This window comes from Lolium rigidum, chromosome 4 (genome assembly GCF_022539505.1).
Source record: "Lolium rigidum isolate FL_2022 chromosome 4, APGP_CSIRO_Lrig_0.1, whole genome shotgun sequence".
Classification (NCBI taxonomy): domain Eukaryota; kingdom Viridiplantae; phylum Streptophyta; class Magnoliopsida; order Poales; family Poaceae; genus Lolium; species Lolium rigidum.
The window spans coordinates 226,362,981-226,379,849 of NC_061511.1; positions in this window are offsets into that span (position 1 = coordinate 226,362,981).

A 16,869-nucleotide genomic window follows, 5' to 3' on the forward strand; every position below is an offset into this window, starting at 1 on the left:
TTTTATCCAAATTAATTGATTTCACTTTATCTAGATAAGGATGTACGAGATACGTTTGTTGATGTATTTAGAAAAAATGAAGTTACTTAATTTAGATAAGAGAGAGTATTATTTCTTCAAACAAAATACTGATTTTATCGACTATGATGCTCAAAATTCAAGCACGAGGGAGTGTGCCATTATTTTGAAGGATGAGATCTAACATACTATACAAACTAGAGACATAGGCGGATCTAGCATACATATTGCCCGGGCAGCCGCCCGGGCTTCCGGCCGGCAAGCCTATATTTCCCCTACTTTGTATGCATTTAACAAAAAAAATTAGCACGCTAAACTTGTTCTTCAAAATTCTCTTGGGTCCGCCTATGACTAGAGATATATTTCCATTCCATCATTATTTGATATCATTGTTCACCTTATGATACATATCCTCCTAAGAATACTCTCCCCTATGTCTTGTGTGTCTACACAACATGTTTGAAAAGGTACAATGGTGTCATGAACTTGTGAAGCGTTAAATTGATAGACCTCAAAGCCCAAAGGTACTTTCATCCAAGAGGCTATGGCACGAAGAGAGCATCAATAGAAGGCCAGTGATAAATGAACATGAATAGGTATGCAAAAGCTTGTCTAGAGAACTGGAGAGCGACATCCTAACATTTCATCGATACGATATCAATAAATACACATTCTACACATAGGCCCAAGAACGAGGACGTGTATAGCAGAATAGTGGGCCCATCCTTGATGTTAGATTCAGTAATTGAGGAAGAAGGCTAGGTACGTCAGCATGAACGAAGAGTAGGGTACTTCTACATGGTCAAAGACTCAGGTACTTCGACATGATCATATATATTTGGGAACGTAGCTACAACATATCTAGGATCCCCATGTTACGTGTACGATAGGTGAAATATGTCAAGGTCGAAGATCATAACTTCACTATGACGGTGCATCCTCCACCAACAATCTTTGAGTCAGTGAAGGTTAAATACTTCAAGCCCCAAGACGAGTCATGGATGTTTGTTAAACATGTCACACAATGTTTTAATGTAGGTGACCCATTGAACAAGGCTTGTCGAAGACGGCAAACCCTAGCTAAATTTAAGAGAAGCACTGTATTTTACTATTTCATATGAATGTACTTTCATGTACATTATTTTGTATGTGATATTTGTGGGGTTTAATAATCCTACCGGGGATCTAAAAAATTCTATGTGGCAACCAAGTGGCAAATTTACAAAGTCAAGATAGTCTGAGCGACAAGTCATTGTCAACAAAGTCAAAGCAAAGCGAAAAATAAAATGAAGAAATCAAAATATAAATGCCCAATCAAATGAGCCCATTAGGTGAAGGAATAGGTGTGGGCCAGTCCACGGTGGACTATACACCACGTCCCCTCACCCTAGTTCACCATAGACTACTGGACAAAAGATGAACCCATGACACCTCTCCCACCTACCAAATAAATAAGGGTTGTCTTGGTCCTTTATCAAGTAGCTATAAAAGACTGGAATGCGGTGTGTAATAAACCACTCTCTGATCAATGGATTCAAATGGGTGCCACTAGAGCCCAAGACTTGCTTCATGGAACTCTAAGGTCCAGTTTGGATTGATTTGTTCCAAATCAGACCTTGAGGAGAGTGTTTTGGGGCACACTGATAAGACTTGATTTGACTCTAGTCTCCTTCAATTTGCACACCATACGAGGCATCTAAACATACTCAAGAAAACATCATGGTGTCAATTTTGTCTTAGTGTATGCCAACCTTCTCCATAAGACTAGCATATAATCCCGAAATTTACATTGTTACTGCGTTTGAGTGATACACCTTATTGTTGTACTTTCAACAACTACAAAATGATGTATTGAACATTATTATGTTGTATATGACGCATTTTGAGAGAAATGTGGGATTATGCCACCAAACACTTGCTAAAACATTAATTCAATCGTAGTGTAAATAAATGACATGTACTTTAGCTGGATATTCTCCTTCAAAAATTACCATGCCGTATCCTTCAATTCATGTAGATATGATGCGTGTATTTTCAAGAGTTTAGGTCCTAAACCCTATTTAAATTTAAGTAGCAATGGCAGTGGGCGGTGCTCCGATCTTCGGGTGGTAAGTGCAATGGGTGGTACGAGCTTTGAGGCTGTCTAGCGGCAACCATGGTCTGTGTGGCTATGGGGCTTGTTGGGTTCTGATCTAGGCCGCAGCACCACGTTTGTCGTGCAAGTATGTCAAGATCTCTCGGTGGCTGCATCACAAACCAAGCAGTAGGGGTGCGAGGCTCACAACGGAAACCGACTCCTATCATGGCGGACGATGGAGGGGTCTTGTGTGCCGTTTCCTTGTTTAAGGCATCGTCCATGTAGTTCTTGCCACCTCGATCGGACTATTTTGATGGAAACCTTAGATCTGGGTCTGCCAGATCAGACGGTGGCGGCGCTACGCGTCATTCTCCCTCCCAGGGGGCGTCGTTTTTGAGTGGCTACCAGTCGAAGATGACAGAATGTAGAGTGTCACTTCTTCAACCGCTTAGACGTTATCGAGTTTCGGTGGCATGGTGCAGCGGGTCTTGACAACAGTTGCATATTTATGGATGCATGTAGGGGGCGGCAACGCGTGCGCAGTGGTGACATCGATGGTAGGTCTAGTGAAGAATTTACAGATATTTGCCCTTTAGATTAATCGGTGGTTCAACGGCAATGAAAACTTCTCCAGCATGTGGTTGAGGTGTTCATTGAGTGTCCGCTACACCGGATGAGCACTCCTATTTCACCTAGATGATGTCTCGGGGTAAGCGATTTTTCCAGTTGCTAGTTGATGGGGTTTGCATGTTTTCAGGGCATAAGGCCCTGATGACAAGATCTTCACTCATTGACGATGTTTGTTATGTCTTATGAGGTGGCTTTATTTTTTTTATGTATTTTCTTTGTCATATTTGTGTTGAATAATCTAATTAAGAAAGGATTATGCATAATATCTTCGATGCGGAGGCTGGCATATCGTCCTCCATTTTAAAAAAAAAAATCTGGATAAACCTACAAAACTGCACTAAAGTTTTCGAGTGAGAGTTGATACTACACATCATGGGATTTTTCAAGTGAGAGTTGATACTACACATCATGGGCTTGAGCTTGCGTTGCCACATTCATATTCGCCCATTGTTGTTCAACAATCTGATTTTTAGGATTAATTGTATATGTAGTCTGAAAAATAAAGTAATTGAGCGTGGGAAGCATTCTTTCATGTTGTCGGAAACAAAGAGCTTGTTCCTGCAGGGAAGATAGCTTATACTCGAAAATAAGCGAGAAAACCTAAGCCACCGAATCCCACCCATGCAAAGCCCAAGCGGCAGGATGATGGCGGCGGCCTTGGATCTTGAGCAGGCGCCTCGGGACGTCATGTGTGTGTGGCCATGAGGCCGGTCACGCAACGATGTGGCCTCCGCCACCTTCGGTTGTCTTCAATGTCGGTGCAAAGGGATCTGGTCACTGGTGGTGCTACCTCGCGGAGGCTCCCAGCGGTGATCTCTTGGCTCATGGGGAGCGGCGGTTCATGATGAGGAGGAGATGATGGTCCACCTGCTAATGCGGGTGAGGATGCCACCATCCCCGGCGTCGCCTGTGGGTGTCATATTCCTCGTTGGAGGCGATGGTGGGGGCGTCTCTCGTTCCATTTTTCCGAGGGAAACCTCAGATCTGTCGGCGGCCACCATTGATGGCAGAGCCCGTGGGCGTCGTAGCCCTTGTTGGAGGAATTATGGGGGGGCTCATGGATCGGATGATGGCGACATCTACGTCTTCACCCCCGTGGATGCATCATCTCTTTGGAGACATTCATCGGTTGAACGGACGTGTGGAGAGCTTGGTGGCTAGGCGTCAGTCTCCGCATGTTTCTCGCGTGGATACGAAGATGGAGCGGCGTGTCATCTACCATCTGCAATGACGAGTCTTGGCGGTATGGTGCAACGGGGTCTCGGCGGCTAGAATGTGACGATGGATGCACGTGGGGAGGTGGCGATGTCTAGCTTAGTGGTGGCGTCGACGGCATGAACGATGAAGTTTATGTCGATATTTACTTTGAAGATTGCTCAATGGTTTGGTGGAGGTGACGGCTTATGTAGCATGTGCATGAGGTACTCACTAAGAGTCTGCTATACCAGATGAGCACTCTCGTTTCACTTAGAGGGTATCTCGGGGTATACGATGTTCTCGGTTCCTAGTTGATGAGTGGTTTTCGTGATTTTAGGGCACAAGGCCTTATTGGCATGACTTTCACTCATTGTCTGGTATTTAAGTGTTTTTTGCTGGCTTTAGGTTTTTTGATGTATGATTATTGTTAGACTTTTATTGAAAATAAAATAACAAAGAAGGTCGTATGTAGGGGCATAGCCTCCATTTCGGAAAAAAACGTTGATCCAGTTAAACCACATCAAATTCATCGTGCTAACAATCACTCAACCAATTACCCCACATTCATAAACAAAATGCTATGCACGATTCATGTATCTCCGTGTCCATAGAAAAATATATAGCACTTTACACACAAGTTGTTGGACGAAAAAGAACGGATAGCCAACTTCAGTAACCGCCAGGTGCATCTATTTTACCCTACACAGAGCCACCAAGGCGTAACATGAAGTAGGTCGGCCAATCTATCTCCACAGGCATAATCCCGTTACGAGGCTGGTCAGGAAACTGGTCTGTTGCCTCTTCTAATGTTCCAGTGTCGAGATGAGCAACGAACACGCGTTCTCCGGGGCACTCCCTGATGAGCATCGTGCCGCTCCTCTCTCCCGACCAAATGCATGACGGCCGTTCAAGCTCTTGGATTAGCTCACTCAGTTTCTGGTCGGTCTCCCCTGCAGTGTGGCGCCACTCTGCCTCACCATCTCCTCTCTCATGTCCATCGTCTTGGTGCCGAGTCCAGATCTCCAGACGGCGGCCACGGTACGTGCAGAGCGACAAGCGTGTGCCGTTTGATGTGGTGACAAGACGGTTCGCGTCCGTAAGGTCATGCAGCACGCGCTCATTGTGCTCCATTGCAGCGTCGTAGTCATCCAGATCCACCTGGCAGAACAACCCATCGATATCTCTTGTCGGGCTAAGGAGCTTCGTCAGGGAGACATGCCCTGTCTCGACATCAACGTTGAGGACGTGGAAGTGGTTCGACCCGCTCGCAAACAGCCAGTGCGCATAGCCTCCGCACACGACGGCTCCTCCTGTGTTCTCCATTGACAAGTACATACCGCCCTCCATCATGTCGAAGCACTTCGTAGGCGCCCTCCAGCTCGCCTCGCCGGACACAAAAGTGTGGAGGTTGAACTCGTCCTTGTCCTCGCCGACCATTAGCACTTTGAAGGCCGGGCTACCGGCGCCGGCGACGCCCGGTATGATGTCGCAGCCGTATCTGTTGCCGGGACGGAACCGGGTTTGGCAGTTTAGCTCCGGCAGCACGTCCCACGTGCCGGCAAGCAGGTTGCACACGGCCAGGCGGACGATAGGGTTGAACACGGGCGGGAAGCTGAACGTTCTGCGATTCAGGTCGTCGTCGATTGAGTACAGGCGCACGAGGAGGAGGCCGCCGCGCGTGGCGAGCGGCGTGGCACCGTCGATGACAGCCGCGGCAGCGGCATCATCGGCATGGATGAAGGAGCTGAGGGCACGGGGACGATCGCCGAGCAGCGAAGGCCCAGGTAACGGAACAAAGGCGAGCTGGCTGGAGGAGTCCGTGGGGCTCGTCTCTGTGCCGGGGCGTCGCTTGGTGAAGAAGCCGACGACGGGGGAGGGCGGCCACTGGCGCCGGAGGAGGAAGTACGGACTGACAATGCGGCAGCTCTTGCAGGTAGCGGCGCAACGAAAGAGGGTGGCTACGTCGTTGATGCGTACGAGGATCTCGCCGACGACATCGTCCGAGGGAGTTGTCGACGACTCTTCCATCACGATGGATAGATCGATCTAGGAACTAAGGAGCATCCCTATATATATTATTGGCGTGGGCATATACTGATATACATCGAATACGTAACAAGGTAGGATTAGGAATAGGACGCGCGCGGCCGGGCCCAAGGCTACAGCTTATATGGATTCGGAGTCGGACATATTTTTGTTAAGCCGTCCTTTCCTTTTTCGTCTACCCCAATTCCCCAAAGCTAGCTAGCTTCTGATCGATGGACGTCATGGATGTTGTGTGCATCATTTTGAAGCCGAGGCTCAGGCGAGAAGGAGGAGAATGGCCTCATTCTGATTTCCGAAGGGGAGGCACACTCGGACGGTAACCACGGCAGGTGTGACCAATAGGTACACCGCAGTGTCGCCTTAACCCTCTACTACACTGCATATTGGTATTTTTTCCCACTCTAGCTAGAAATATATTTGCATATATACTCGGAGGCGGATCCAGCAATTTGTCGAAGCCTGGGCGGGCCGCAAAGAAACTAAAACTTTCCAGTCAAATATAAGCATTACTACATGGAGCTGATCGTGCGGAAACACCGATACAATACATTACACGTTCACAACATATTCCAATGTTCACAAGTTTATAACACATTCGAATATTTGCAAGTTAACAACCCATTCAAATGTCCTAATAGGCGGTAGTATGAGGTAGGATAGGAGGTAATACTTTTTCTTTGCAAGAGTGAGGTAATACTTATCTAAAAACAAATTTTGTTCATGTTTAATTTCTGTATGCTCCCATTGACTAGGAGCACGGCAGCCGGCGAAGGATCTCGGTGAGTAGGAGCACGGTGGCGGGCGACGCGCTTCGGCGAGGAGCACGACCGACGGTGATGCTAACTAGACCATGTTTGTTTGCTCCCACATATTTTGGGCATGTTGGGACCACTAAAGGTAAAACCAAAGGTACCTACTAAAGATCTTCCTTATCCTGATAGAATGAAGGTTGATCATAGCCAACACCTTTATGATGCTTTTGCTGATGCTCTTGGTAAATTTTGTCTAGAACTTCCGTTAGCAGACGTTATATTAGTTCCTACATACCTACCATTAGGTGATGACTAGCTATGGAGATAATTAGGTGATCCTGGCATGCCTACCATTACATGTGCAATAGGAAAGACTATAATACATAATGCTCTGTGTGACCTAGGTGGAGGTGTTTGTGTCATGTCATGTGACCTTTACAAGAAACTAGGCCTAAGAGATTACTCTCCTACATCCATTACTTTGCAAATGGCAGTTAAGACAACTAAGAAGCCTCTAGTAATGATAGAAGATGTTTTACTCAGAATTGATAAACATGTCATACCAACTGACTTCATAATCCTAAATATATCTCATGATGATAAACTGTATGTTATATTAGGGAGACTATTTTTAAGTATTGCAGGAGCAAATGTTTATTTGCAATGGGGGAAGATCGTTTTCAGTATTTATGATGATCAAATTCATCGGTACTTCCCTAAAAAGTTAGAAGAGGAAAAGTATGTACCACATGATAAGAGCACCCAAGAGGTAAATGTTTTTGATAGTGGACAACTAACAAGAGGTTCCACTCTTCGAAAATATACTTAGAACAACGGGTGATCTTTTGATAAAATGCTCGATGGGAGTCAACCCATCCTTTTCTTTTATCGTAATTTAAATATCTTATAGTATTTTGATTATTCTTTTTAGACATTAGGATTTCGCTCATAAATTTTACCTAGTTTTGATGATCTCGATGGAAAAGGCCAAAATGTGAGACTAGAAAGAAAAGAGAAACAAGATAAGTGAAACAGTAGTTTAACGGACATCGCCTCGCCCGTACCATCCACCCGTACCGGATAAAAATCATCGATCGTGGTTTTTTTGAAACTTATCGAAACATTACCGGACATCGGTACAGGTAAACCCGTCCGTACCTTCTGCATGCCAGTTTCATCACAAAACTTCGGAACACAGCGAAAAGTTACTGATACTTTAACGGACATTGGTACGGGTAAATCCGCCTGTACCGTCCGCCCGTACCAGTTCAGCAGTAAAACTTTAAACAACTCGTCCGAGGAACAATGTTTTTGGCGGGCATCGGTACGGGGGCACACGCCCGTACCGTCCGCATGTACCAGATCCAAGTGTGGTCATACGCGAACCGACACATCCAATGGTGGCGACCATCGGTACGGGCGGGTTTGCCCCGTACCATCGGCCCATACCGCGTGGACGGCTTCGTCAAGGAGTCGGGCTGATCGGGGGAAACTCCCCAACCAGCCATTCTTTCTCTCCTTCTCTCTCTCTCTGTAAAAAAACTCAAACATCAATCCCCTAGAATCATCGATTTTTTGTTGATTTCGTTCGTTTGAGTTGGGCACTAGTAGGAAAAGCCTCATCAGTGGCGCACCAAAAAATGATTCTGTGGCGCATGGGCGGTGCGCCACAGAATTCTCGCCACAAAAATAAGGTTTCTGTGGCGCACCGGCCCATGCGCCACAGAAAGTCTTATTTCTGTGGCGCACCGACGGTGCTGCGCCACAGAATTTTTTTTTGAAATTCAAAAAAAATGGCGGCCAGATCTAGATCTAGATCTAGATCCGGGGATACCGATTTTTTTAAATTTTTTTTGATATTGGTGGGTGGACGGAGGTGGTAGTAGTGGTGGTGGTGGTGGTGGTGGTGGTGGAGAAGGTGGTGGTGGAGGTGGTGGTGGATGTGGAGGAGGAGGTGGTGGTGGAGGAGGTGCTGGAGGAGGAGGAGAAGGTGGTCGTCGCCGGAGTAGGTCACCGGAGTAGGAGGAGGAGGAGGCCGGCCGGAGGAGGAGGAGGAGGAGGAGAAGGTGGTCGTCATCGCCGGAGTAGGAGGAGGAGGAGGCCGGCCGGAGGAGGAGGTCGCCGGAGTAGGAGGCCGGCCCCGGAGGAGGAGGTGGTGGTGGAGGAGGAGGAGGGGGCCGGCCGGAGGAGGTGGTGGTGGTGGAGGAGGAGGAGGCCGGACGGAGGAGGTGGTGGTGGTGGTGGTGGTGGTGGTGGTGGTGGTGGAGGAGGAGGAGGAGAAGTGGAGGAGAAGTGAGGAGAACTGAGAAGAAGTGGAGGAGTAGTGAGAAGTGGAGGAGAGGAGGGCGGTAGAAAATTCAAATTTTGGACGTTAATTCTGTGGCGCATGGGCACTTGGTGCGCCACAGAATTTTTTTTCTTTTTTTGTATTTTGCAGCAAAAAAAACTTTAACTGGCCGTAACTTTTTACTCTTTTCGAATTTGGGGATTCTAAGGGTGAATTCGGATGTAGAATTTTCGTGGGATCATTTTGATATATTGTGCGTCTTTTTTCGAATTCGTATGCAACCAGAAATCCAGTTTGATGATTTTCCCACACAATTTTGCAAAAAAAAGTCGAAATTTATGTTTGTTAATTTTCAGTGGTAAAAGATGGCATCATACATGGGCATCTTGATGGAATTTTTTTTTTGAAATTTCTATCTATTTCTTTCATTTTTTACAGAGGTAAAAAAGGCGATCCACGGGGGGGGGGGGGGTGGAGTTGCGTGGGGAGGCAGAAAAACTTCTGCGGCGCATGGAACTCATGTGCGCCACAGAAACTGGCGCACCAGGACCAGTGCGCCACTGAATGTCTTATTTCTGTGGCGCACGTGGTCCTATGCGCCACAGAAATAGTGAAACCAATGATTGGGGCTAGCCCCACCTCATTTCTGTGGCGCATGGATTGTTGGTGCGCCACAAAATTAAGCTATTTCTGTGGCGCACCGTGCCTGGTGCACCACAAAATAACTTTCTGTGGCGCATTTTTAGTGGTGCGCCACAGAACTAAGCTCCACCTATAAGCGTTTTCCTACTAGTGGGGGATTCTTCACATCGGTACGTTTCTCACCCGATCCATGTGTTATTTGCAGCAATGAAGGGTTGAATCTCTCATGTTGACTATCTAGATGAGTTCATAGTTTTTTGAAATTTCTTTTTGATTCTACACGTTTGAATTCAAAGTTTGTGCCTGTAATTGTTGTACAATACCATAGAAACCTAATGCCTATACTTTTGCTATGAACTTTTTTGCAGCACAATGAGTTTTATCGGTGCGTTCCGTAAGAGCTCGAGCAGTGGAGTTGGTGGCTCGAGCAGCCATCACGATTCGTGGAAGAAGCCATGGAAGGGTAAGGAAGTGCTCGGGACCGACTTCAGCAAGGAATACAAGCGGTTATCCGCTCGCAAAGTACTCCTGGCGAAGTGGGTCGATGAGGATTTTCTCACCGCCCAAGGCCTCAGCATCGATTTTGCCACGCGTGTGATGAACGCCGGTATGGAGGTCTTCTCGTCACTCAACAGTGACACTTACAAGCGTGCCACACTCGATTTTCTCGCGACCTTCCACGACGATCTCACCACCCTAGGTCGAGACACCACTATGAGCTTTTCATTGAACAGTACCCCGCATTGCCCTACTTTTGAGGAGTTTTGTGATTGCTTCGGGTTCTCCACTACTGGGGAGCTCGAGCTTACTGAGGAGGTCGTCTTAGAGGCAGCAGAACCCTGGCGACATATTTTTGTGCACAGGAACTTGAAATATATGCGGAAAAATTCCGCCACCATCCAGAACCCCACCATTCGCTACTTCACCACCTTCTTGGCGAACTCCATCTTCGCGAAGGGAGACACCGGGGCCATGGCTAACCCCGAGATGAGCGTCATATGCAGCGCGCTCTACCCCAACATGCAAAATAGGATGAACCTTGGCGTGCTGCTCAACCAACACTTCCGTCGACAGAGGTCGGCAAACTCAGGTGATATCCGCTGTGGTGGCTAAGTTACCTGACGAGGCGGTTCCTCAGCAATGCCCACCATGAGGGGCTTAGGGTTGACGGAAGGCGACGATGGAGATTCCGGGAGGGAGAGAAGACACGACGTATCCAGGTTCATGTCCCCACGGTGGAGGATCTCTACGTCCTGCTAGCAATCCACTATATGAATATATGTGTACAGGGGGCGCCATATGCGGAGTTGTTGTATCTACTCTAGTTCTAATCTGCGGGTTGCGATGTCTAGGCGTATCGCCTCTATGTTTTCTGTTTCTGAATCTGTGTCCTAAGGGGTGCCCCTGCCTAGCTTTATATATCAGCCATGTTAGGGTTTACAAGAGTCCTAGTAGAATTCATATTGGAGTCTTCTTTCTTATAATCCAAGTTGATATTCCTTGTTGATCTAGTTTGTCGAGTCGTTGTGCTGGTCCATCTTCATAATCTGTACCGGGTATAGCAATGTCGGGTACCCGAAGGGTAATGCCCACATCATTACCCTTAGGTTCATGCTCTCGCGATGCCTCCAGGTAATCAGATCATGGGCAGTAAGTATTTTGATACTAACCATATGGCTAGTACCAAGTTTCTTTGGGTTTACAGGGAGAACCCCCACTTACATGCATATCAGTTTTATTTTGAGGCTAACGGCGAAGTGGTCCAAGAGTTGTTGCATTTCTCTGGTGATTTTGGTCTTCAGGGGAAGAACACTTGGGTGCTTTTGCCGGAAGAGTTCCAAGCTTTGAGGGTGGCGGCTTGACGAGCACCGGCCCCCGGAGGAGACGCTGCCTGGGAGAAACAAAATGATCAAGATGAGGATGAGGAACATAAGGGGGAGGGCTGGGCTGGGATGACTACGGTCAATCTCACCAACATCAGCAGTACCAGTATCCAACACAGTAGACCTACATGCAGCCACAACCGGGATACGACTACGTCCCGAGGGAGGAGTGCGACACCTTGGTGAGTCGCATCGGCGACATTGAAAGCATGTTGCGTGACGTGAATGCTGATGTCTGCGCACACTTCTATTCTTGTAGACAGTGTTGGGCCTCCAAGTGCAGAGGTTTGTAGAAGAGCAGCCAGTTTCCCTTAAGTGAATCACTTAAGGTTTATCGAACTAAGGGAGGTAGAGGTCAAAGATATCCCTCGCAAGCAACCCTGCAATTAAGATACAAGAAGTATCTTGTGTCCCAACACACTCAATACACTTGTCAGGTATATAGGTGCACTAGTTTAGTGAAATACAAGTAATATGGATGATTATAAGTGGTAATTGCAATCTGAAATAAAAATAGCAGAAAGCAAACATGTAGTAGAACTGGTTGTAAACGGTGTTTCAATGCTTAGAAACAAGGCCTAGGGATCTTACTTTCAGTAGTGGACACTCTCAACAATGATATCATAATTAAGTACATAAGTATTATCTCTTCACTATGTTGAACTACTCTCCGGTTGGATAACGAACACCAATTCACTGCGTAGGGCTATAAAAACACTCCTTAAAGTTCGCATTCCACCCTAGGGATACCCCACTCCGTCACTTTGAGCATCCATAGATAGTACTAACAAACACCACAATTTCATAGAGACATCCAACTCAAATTATAACTCATGATAAGTATTTATGTAAAATTTAGCCTAAGAGACACACAGGTGCGCACGTTGTGACCTTCACACCGTGGGACAAGGTGTCTCCGGAGATTACATAATAAAACCACTTGAGTAGCATAATAGATGAAGAGTAACATCTACTTATTCAACTAGATTATAAAACTCATGATCACATAAAGATCACACCATGGGAGAGAGAGATAAACCACTTAGCTACTGGTAAAGCCCTCAACATCGGGGGAGAACTACTCCCTCATCATCATGGGAGTCAGCAACAGTGATGAAGATGGCGGTGGAGTCGATGGAGATGGCTCCGGGGACAATTCTTCGTCCCGGCAGGGCGTCGGAACAGAGACTTCTATCCCCTGAAACTTGTCTTCAATGGCGGCGGAGCTACGAAACTTTTCGTGCATGGAGGCTGATTCTTTAGGGTTTTTGCGTCGGGAGGCAATTTATAGGCGGAAGGGCGAGGTCGGTGGGCGCCGAGGGGCTCACACCACCCCTAGGCATGGTGTGGCCACCTCCAGCACTTCTCCGTCTCTCTGCTTTGGACTCCGTCTTTGGGTCGGGAAAAATAGGAGGTTTGGCGTTTGTTTCATCCAATTCCGAGAATATTTCCTGTACAATTTTTCTGAAATACAAAAACAACAGAAAACAGGAACTGATACTGTGGCATCTTGTTAATAGGTTAGTTCCCGAAAATGCATAAAAATACCACGAAGTTTAAACAAAACATATAACAATTGGTGTAAAACAAGCATGGAGCATCAAAAAATATAGATACGTTTGCAACGTATCACCATCCCCAAGCTTAACTCCTGCTCATCCTCGAGTAGGTAAGTGATAACAAAAATAATGTTTGAGGTGACATGCAGCCAACACAATGTTGATCAAGTTATTGTAAAAGCATTGTGAGCTGGGATCAAAGTACTCTAAACATAGGCATGGTAGATATAATTCTAACAATAGAACTTAGCAACTATGTTACAACATGAAAAGTAACTCAAACAAAAGATCATGAATAATAGTGCATCGAAAGCTATTTATTTGTTTCGAGCATAGAGAAAACATAGCAAAGTGGTATTCAGCTCGTCCTTCATGGAATATCAAAACATAAATGCTAGGACACCTTTAAAGTTTAAAGGGTGACTATAAAGTTCAAAGGGTGACTAGATACAGATAATTTGAAAACAAGTAATAACATAATTATGAATCAATCAATAATAAATCTTGGGACTATGCACAATATACTCAGAATGACAACTATGCTCTCTTAATTGGTGCATAAAGTTAGAATATGAAGACTCAACATAAAAGTAAAAGAAATGTCCTGCGCAGAGGGAAGCAAGATTACTCATGTGCTAGAGCTTTTTTATTTTGAATAAAATAGAGGTATTGGAAATGTAATTTTGAGAAGTATGTATGTCTATGTCAACGAATGGCATCAAATGATTCATCATCATTTCATGCTAATGGCTTCAAGAGCGGCTCCCATAGAGATAACAATAAATTTCCTCTTCTCCTTTGTTTAAACAAGCTAAGTTCATGATTTCTCAAGTCCATAGTGTTAGGATATTTATTTGTTTATTTTATATTTTTTGGGCTGGGCACCCAGTTGTCTGCTCTTTTTGCAATATTAAGTACTAGCAAATTATGCATGCTAGTCAAAGTGTGAAGCCAAATAAACATGAAAGAGACAATAAAGCACAACACTTCCTCATGAGTTAAAATAGGAACACAAAATAGGTAATAGCTTTTGAAGGTTTAAAGGTAGCACACACGCAATTTTACTTTGGAGTGGCGGTGAAATACCACATATAGGTAGGTATGGTGGACACATTTGGCAAACTTTGGTTTTTGGGAGTTGGATGCATGACTAGAGCTCATACTCGGTACAGGTGAAGGCTAGCAAAAGATTGAGAGCAATCAACTAAGAGAGCAATAATGGCCATAATCATGCATATCGACAAAAAATTATTAATCAAAGCATAAAGTGATATTACAAGTTAAAAAAAGTAAATGATCATAGAGGCTTGAGACGATTGGTTTGTAGTCATAACATGGTGTAAGCATGTGCCAAGTCAATGCAAATAAAGCATCAAAGGAGAATACCACAATATTATGCTTTTGCATGATGGAAACAACACATGATTTTTTCAATGGCACATTAAGCACTCTCAGCTATTTGAGACAAGTCATGCTACAACAGTAACTACTAACCATATAATTAAAATAACATCTAACATGACATGCTAAAGTCTAAGCCACAATCTAAAGAAGCTTCCTTTTGCACCACTATAAGCATGAAATATTTTATTCGTCTCCAACATCAATCAATTTATTTGAAACAAACCTCATAGATAATAATCAATAAAGACCAGAGAGCTAAATCATACCTAAATAAATAAAACTATCAAGCTCTGAACAAGAGATACATGAAAAATAGGAGCTAAAAGCATTGCAGTAGCTAGACAAAAATACTCAACAAATATAAGTGAAGAATACGAGTATTCACATGAAAAAGTGGAGCGTGTCTCTCTCCCACACAAGAATTCTAGGACCTAACCAAGTTTATTACAGCAAACAAAACAAAATAAAACAAAAAAATAAAGACGCTCCAAGAACAATATATAGTATATGAAGCAATAGCAATATAGTGTCTTGAAAGATGACCTAATATTTTTATTGATGAATAAGGGGATGCCTTGGGCATCCCCAAGCTTTGACGCTTGTACTTCTAGGATATTTCTTGGGGTGACATGGGAATCCTCAAGCTTGAGCTTTTTTCCATCCTTCATCTCATCACATTATTCTTCTCTTCCTACACTTGAAAACTTCGTTCATACAGAACTTCACACAATTTTTATTAGCAACATTAGTGCAATCAAAATAAAAATCCACTTTGGTTCAATTCTAACATAAGTCAAACATCCATTAAAACAGTAGCTACTGTAGCAATTTCTTTTAAAAGTTCTTTCTCTCAAAAGAACTCAAAAAGAAAAACATCAAGAGGCAAATACAAATAGTGGCAGAAATCTGACAAAACAGAACAGCAGGTAAAGATCAATTTTTTCAAAAATCTTCTGTTGATCAAATTGAAAAGTGCCAAACTAATGAAAGTTAGATAATAACCTGGGGCAGGTGCTCAAAACTTTTCAGATAAATCTGACATTCTAGCTGAGAGTAATAATTGTTTTGGTGGCCGCACAGAATCTGTTTCACGACAACAACTTCCTCAAATCTTACCTTCTTCCTATTAGAGGCTATCCTTGGCACAAAAACGAAATAAAAAGGATAAGGATAGGTTATTACAGAGGTAACAACTTCCAAGACTCAACAAAAGAAAAATAACATGGGTTATCTCCCAAGAGTGCTTTTATTTAACGCCTTTCAGCTAGGCACAATAGTTTGAGAAGATGCTCACATAAGAAATATGAATTGAAATAAAAGAGAGCATCAAGAAGTAAATATAAAACAAATTTAAGTCTAACCCACTTCCTATGAAAATAATCTTGTAAAAAACAAATCATGAAAGCACAAAGCAACAAGCATAGGAAAGCAAAACAAGTGCAACTTCAAAAAAATTAACATAAAGAGGTGAAACTTAATATTGTTGAGATACATAAAACCATGTTTCCCTCTCTCATAATAACTTTCAGTAGCATAATGAATAAAATTAACAATATAATTGTCACATAAAACATTTGTATCATGAGCCACATGCATAAAATAATTACTACTCTCCACATAAGAATAGCCATTCTTATTAATTGTAGTGGGAGCAAATTCAATAAAATAGCTATCATTATTATTCTATCACCATAATCATCAAATATAGGAGGCATATTGTAATCATAATTAATTTTCTCCTCAATATTAGGTGGACTGAAAATATCATATTCATCATTGTAATCATCATATATTGGAGGTATAGTATCATCATAGAAAATTTTCTCCTCTAAAGCTGGGGAACTAAAAAGATCATTTTCATAAAAACTAGCTTCCCCAAGCTTAGACTTTTCCATAGCATTAGCAATAATGGTTTTCAAAGAATTTATACTAATAACATTGCTATTAGCATACAAATAAAGTTTCATAGGTTTTTTAATTCCCTCTTCAAACACCTCATGTCCTAACTCAAGATAAATACTATAAAGCTCTCTATTTTTTTTCCATTAATCCTAACTAGTGAAAATAAAAACAAGAAACAAAAAGATATAATTGCAGAATCTAAAGGAAATAACTTTGAACACTCACACACCAGCAACAGTACTAGAAAATAGCTTAGTAGCCAGAGGATGTGAGTACCTTTTACCTTGATGTCGATGCACACTTCTATTATTGTAGACAATGTTGGGCTGCCAAGTGTAGAGGTTTGTAGAACAGCAACAAGTTTCCCTTAAGTGAATCACCCAAGGTTTATCAAACTCAGGGAGGTAGAGGTCAAAGATATCCCTCTCAAGCAACCCTGCAATTAAGATACAAGAAGTCTCTTGTGTCCCCA